The sequence below is a fragment of the Physcomitrium patens genome, chromosome 4, assembly GCF_059467195.1.
Source record: "Physcomitrium patens ecotype Gransden chromosome 4, ASM5946719v1, whole genome shotgun sequence".
Lineage (NCBI taxonomy): Eukaryota > Viridiplantae > Streptophyta > Bryopsida > Funariales > Funariaceae > Physcomitrium > Physcomitrium patens.
Window position 1 is genome coordinate 20,907,257 of NC_143413.1, and position 6,283 is coordinate 20,913,539.

Here is a 6,283-nt window from a genome sequence, read left to right on the forward strand (position 1 = left end):
TTGGCTGCGGATAAGATATTCATAAACATATGTGGAAGCTTGCAAAAATTCTTGCAAATGCAACAGAGATGGTCAAAGCTTTTTATCAATGAAATCCATCAATATCAAGATAAAGAATAGCAATTTCTTATTATAAAAGAAATGTGATTGAAGAAAGATTGTATTCTATCTTCTCTCTTTATTTGTAGTTTCAATGTATTTGTAACACTATGGAGATAGAAAACCAACTACTAATAGATTTAATTCAAAAGCTATCATTTCTTGAGTTATTGAATAAGACTTTGCAATTTTTACAACCTTCAAGTTAATATAATAGAAATGAAGATCTTTAAGAACAATATATTTTTTTCCTCAAACAGATGGTAAAATACAACATGTTTATCACAACTTTAGAAAAGACTCTTAATTTTGGTTATTTTATAGGAGGTAAAATATAAAACATAAAACTCAAACAAATAAAAACTCAATATATTCTTGTGTCACTCAAAAAGAGTAGATATTTACTTAAAATTTATATAATATTGAAACTAGAATGGCTATTACAAAAGACATGAAGACTAAAAAGTCTTGAAATAAGACTAAAGACTAAAAAGATATTGACAAGAGTGAAGAAGGCTTTACTATTGCGTCCTTATATACTATTTAATTAGGAGCTATATATTGATGTTCTATAAGACGTCCATTATGTGTCCAATTTGTAAAAAACATGTCTTAACTTGCAAAGTAAGTTTCTTGTATATATACCATATGTTATTCTTACAAATTTATTTGCTTCTTAAATTTTTTATTGAATTTGGTATCAACTTCTTATTAGATTCATAAATGATGAGTCTTATAAATGGATGATATTTCATTTTTTTCTAAAAGTATTGGATTAATTTTATTTATTTATTAATTCTTTCTAAATTAAATAATAAATACATTTCATCAAAAATAAAAAAAATCAAGGTGATTCACTAGTCATATTAACTTCAAATATATGTTTTTCTTTCTTTTATATAAAAAATAAACTTTTAATAGTTGTAGCCTTCCACTTTGTCCCCTAATTGTAAAATCCCCTTTATGAAGCTTTTTAACTATAACATAAGTATAAAGACCTGCTCATGACTAAACAGTTCATATATTATTCTCCTACATTTATCTAAAGCATATAAACTTTTGAAGTGTTCAGACAAAGCGTAATAACGTCAAAATACTAATTTCTCCACCAAAAATTATTTTTTTTCCAAAAAAACAACCCCCCAGGATAGCTGAAAAACCTTAAGTTGACAGTTTAAGGTATTCCAACGTTATGTCAGATGACATGAAACTCACATTGTGACTCTAAAAGGAATCCATTAAAACGCTGAGCCTCGCACATGGCACAGCGTGTAGCATCCGAACTCAAGGCCACAGTAAGATTCCCCTCGAAACCCATTGAAGGGTCATAGCCAGTGTTAGCACTCAGTGACGTCACCAAAAGAAGACCCAGGATTGAAACCCTGAAACTTTTGAAGCACTCTACCTCACTCCACCTGTTGCCCAAACTCATCTTTGAAAACGGGACATATGCGCTGCATCCCTGAAGTGTGGATGCCACCCAACACTCAACCTCTTCAATTCCTCGATGTATTGTACCATGAACCCTCTCGGAAACGAGTCTAATCGTCCATTGACTGCAAGTGCTCACTCTCTTCAGACGTCCACGGGAGCTTCCAACCCAGAGCCGCATCCGTGCTCCACTGCTGCTGCCAAATTCTCTCAAATCGCATCTACTTCCAGGTTGATTATGAGAGCCTCTGTCCTCAGGTAACGACCAACCCGGTCTGCCTCCGAACTGTCTACATCTGATCTGCCTCACGGCGATTCTTCAATTGAGTTCCACCGAATCGCCTCAGAGATAACCAAAGCTGCCGATGTGACTACAAGGGCTTCTACTTCCAATTTTGCACCGGGAGCTTCTGCCCTCGAGTTGCGTTCCATCGCCTCCGCCTCCAATCTTCTCGTAGGTCCTTCATCTTCCTCTCTGCCTCAGGCCACTTCTTCTGTCCAGCCACCTGTTAACTCTCCTCCTTCTGAGTTAACGGCAGGGCTTTCTCCCTCTGATCCGAATCATATTACGTATCAAGTTGATAACTTAGACGGGGTTGCCTCAACTATGAGTTCAAACAACCCAAGATTGAGCATCGATCACCTCGGAAGATACCTGTGAAAGCAGTAGTGCGGCTACTTGCAATCCTTTCCATCTCAGCAACAGTTAATGTTGGCTTCGGCGAAGTATTGTGCTAACTCAGCGGACACCAAATTCAAGCTCACAATCGTAAAACAGGGAAACAACTCATTCCGTGGACTTCTTCAAACCCGTAAGCCATTCGACCCTTGTTCGGTATGAAAATGTTATCATTGGTCTCATACAGCAAATTGGATGATGCTGTTGTAAATGCTTCGGTCACAAGCCCTTTGTATTCTTGGTGGATACAACTGACTGAAGAGAATCGATGAGGTACTCATACGTGAAACGATGGATCAGCATACAAAGAGTAAGTTGCTGCAGATTTCTGCATTTTGTGTGTTACAGGCAATGTGTGAGGACACGCCTGCATTGATGCTATTCGTACATGATGTAATGTCTGCAGAGTGAACTAGCTTTGGCGAACGTCATGACAAAATATTCGAAGACAGTGTTGGTCAACAAGACCAAAGACTCTATTAGGATAGCCAGTGGAAATGCAGGAGTGTACAAGGAAGACGCAGTACTCTGTCCAGGAGATGAATATACAATTATAGTGAATTTGAGTTTCACATACAGCCAGTATTTATTCTCAAGTATAAGTGGTGATCGACGGCTATTATTGTCCCAAGAAGAATTTGACGAGTTCAGCAAGATGGAGGTATTTCTTACGGACAATGGGTTGGAATGTAAAGGCGTGGAGGTTAGAATGGTTGAGAGAGGAACTATAAGAAGACTTTCAGGTTTGTTTGACAAACTTTTGAAGTGGTCTGGATTATCAAACTCTTAGCTACTGGGCTATGGAATTCTTATGTACTTGATTTACTTCATCTACATAATATGTTTTTTCAGGTACATAGATATTAGTTTGCAATAATATTTTATTTAAAATTTCGATTTCAACAAAACAATGAAGGTAATGTGTAAGGATCATAGGTTGCTACAAATGTACAAAATTATAATGGAACATCATTTATATTGGATGTACAAAAGCAAAAAAAAATTGAGGCATCTAATATAAGATCTACTCTTGTGTACACCGAAACTCTAAACCTCATAATATTGCAGAAGACTCATAATAAATATTATTAATTGCTTTTCATTTATAATTGATGTGTAGGCATGACATTAATATATACATAGAGAGAAATCAACAAATGTAGACATGGAGCTTAAATTGTTGTAAGCACAATGAAAATTTTACTTTGATTTATTCAAAATAATAAATAAATAAATAAATATATAAATGTAAATAAAGATTTAAAAAATAGACAAACAATAAGAATTTGTGGATAAAAAAAATAACTTTACTAATTGAGTGGAAATAAAGTATAGTAATTAAAAATAATACTAATAATAATAATAATAATAAAGATATTAATTTCTTCAATTATACAACATTTGTACTAAGTTAATGTCCTTAAGAAATATGACCACAAATGGAGGAAAACAACATGCAAAAACATTCTACATAGAAGAGAAGAGGCCCACTTTGATCCAACCAACCCCTTCTCACTAAAGCTCACTTTAGAAATAAACGTTCTCTATAACAACAGATGTTCTACAAATTTAAAAAACGTAAAACAAACATTCACATTAGGAGGTGTCATTGTAAGAAGATGAAAAAAAAAAAAAAAAACAAAAACAAAAACAAACATTCACTTTAGGGGGTCATCATGGTGAGAAGATAGATGACAACCATACTTTGAAGGATGGAGAGACCAATGGAAGTGTGTCATGATGTAATCCTCCAAAGAATGTAACTTCCTAAGCAAAAGGACAAAATGTCTTCTTCTACTATAAATAGTAACAATTATTCAACGGAAAAGTTTCCGTTGAAAAGGAGGTTGTTCACTGCAACATGCTTCCATTCAACAATTGCTTTTTATTGTTTGTGTCAACCAACATCGTGATGCTTATAACATTAAAGAAATCTTCTGCTGCGATCATTGAACCTTGTCTGTTCCTGCTGTATCAGGCTCTACACGTGCTGTATCAGCATCTCAACCTCTGTTGCAGGGGGTGATTTCTGCCGTACTGGATGCTGCGTAGTAGGCTCTGTTTTTTTTGGAATTCTTCAAATGAGCTTCGGCCCTTCCAAATGATGGCAGCGTCTGCCGTTAAAAATAAAACATGGAAAAATCTCACGACCTCGTTGTATCTCTCATTCAATACTCCCCACTTCCAACACAATGCTCGGCATCCCTGTTCTCTACGACGTATTCACAAACGTACCCCCACACTGACGGCTACTTATACTGAAATAAATATTCATTACCACTGAAAACACACTTGTTAGCCCAAGCAAAGGCCATATGTCTACAATCTGAGACCAGGTTTATGGGTCACTATTAACAAAAATAAAGAAATAAAACAATCAATCACTAGATTAAGAGTTTAGTATTTGTTAAAAGGATATCGTCAAAGTTGTGGTGGCAATAGCAAAAAGAACGGTGATGTTAACAATACTCTATTAGAACAATCGAAATCATAGTAAACAAGATTGCAAGGGGACTCAATGGAGCTTCATGAAACTTAAAGAAGAAGAAAGATGCTAAAGACATTGATATAGCCTTGAATCAAACATAGACTTGAGTCAACTTAGTATAGTTTTGTAAACATTTTTCTTATGGTTCCAACCTATATTAGGATTATTAATGAAGAAACATGACTTCATTCTTGTCATCCCAAAAGAAGTAGTGAACAACAAATCCAAGACAATTTTTAGACTGAATAATATAGTGGCCTTGAGTAGCTATCCCAATGCAGTCCACATTGATTTAGAAACAAGCACAAATATAATACAAGAAAACTATTACAATCCTTAGATTGACAACTACATGATTGATGCAATTTCCTTAGATTTGGTATTGTTTCTCTAAGCACAAGAAAACAAATTGGAATTTAACCCAATGTCACAAACATACATACTTATTCTAGTAATTACCTATATGATTAGATAGAAGTAGATAAAAGTATATAAAAATATATTAATTTCATAATATCTTCTTGAATAGCTTTCTAGAAGCTTCATAGACGCGGTTTTGATTTTACATGTATTTGTAGTTGATTATTAGGTTAGAAACTTGGTCAATAAGTTAGTCATATATCACACATGTTGATAGCTTATAAGAGAAGCTAATTATGTGGTACTTATATAGAAAACTTACCTTACAAGTTAAAACATGTGTCTTACAAAGTCAACATAGATTGGAGGTCCTATAGAACATTGCCACATAGCTCCTAGTTAGATAGTATAAATGGAGGCAAGAATAAAGCCTTCTTTATTGTTGTCAATGCGTTTCTAGTTCTTAATTTTATTTCAAGACTTTCAAGTGTGTTTTTTTTTTTTTTTTTTTTTTTTTTTGGCAATAACCATTCCAATTTCAATACTATATTAGTTTTGAGTAAATATCTATACCTTACTAGTAACATAAGAGTGTATTGAATCATTTCTTTATTAAGATTCATGTCCTTGATAGTTTGATGAAAGTGTTAACTCATTATTCTTGTCTTGCTCTAGAAGTGAGTGAATTACCTCACTTCTATTGTTGTGTTTTGAAGGTTGCAGACTACCCACTTTTAAACAAATGCTTTAGTTCTAACATTGATTTTTTCCTTAAAAGAAAGCAAATTACTCTTCTTTGTAGAAAATTTCATTTAAGATTAGAGATTGCAAATTATCCTCTTCTAATTTGACTTGTGGATTTATTAAGTTGTTTGAAATAGAAGAAAAAATATAGATGCTACACTTTGTAAAAGTGAGAATAGATTAGTAACTATCACAAATCTTCACAAGCTTGACAACACTCCTAGGATAGAAATTTTATGCATGATCAATACCAACCATGGAAATACTATTCCTATATCTATTGAAGAAGTCCAAAATCTACATCAAGAAGTTGTGAACTTAAGAGAAGCAAGTAGATCAACTTCACAATTAAATATAAGTGTCTTGCATCCATAAGTATGATATGAACAAGGATTAATATGCCCGAGATGTTTGATGGAACGAGATCAAAATTTTGAGGATTTTTGCAACAAATCAAATTCTATCTAAGATTGCATTCTTTC

At 33.8% G+C, this 6,283-nt stretch overlaps 1 long non-coding RNA gene across 1 annotated transcript; it reads left to right on the top strand.

The window, feature by feature from the left end:
* The first annotated feature begins 1,642 nt into the window (after positions 1–1,642).
* On the top strand, positions 1,643–3,120 carry LOC141045333 (uncharacterized). The gene is made up of 2 exons (XR_012217399.2): positions 1,643–2,342; positions 2,616–3,120. It is a non-coding gene; the product is annotated as an uncharacterized LOC141045333 (long non-coding RNA).
* The last annotated feature ends 3,163 nt before the right edge of the window (positions 3,121–6,283 follow it).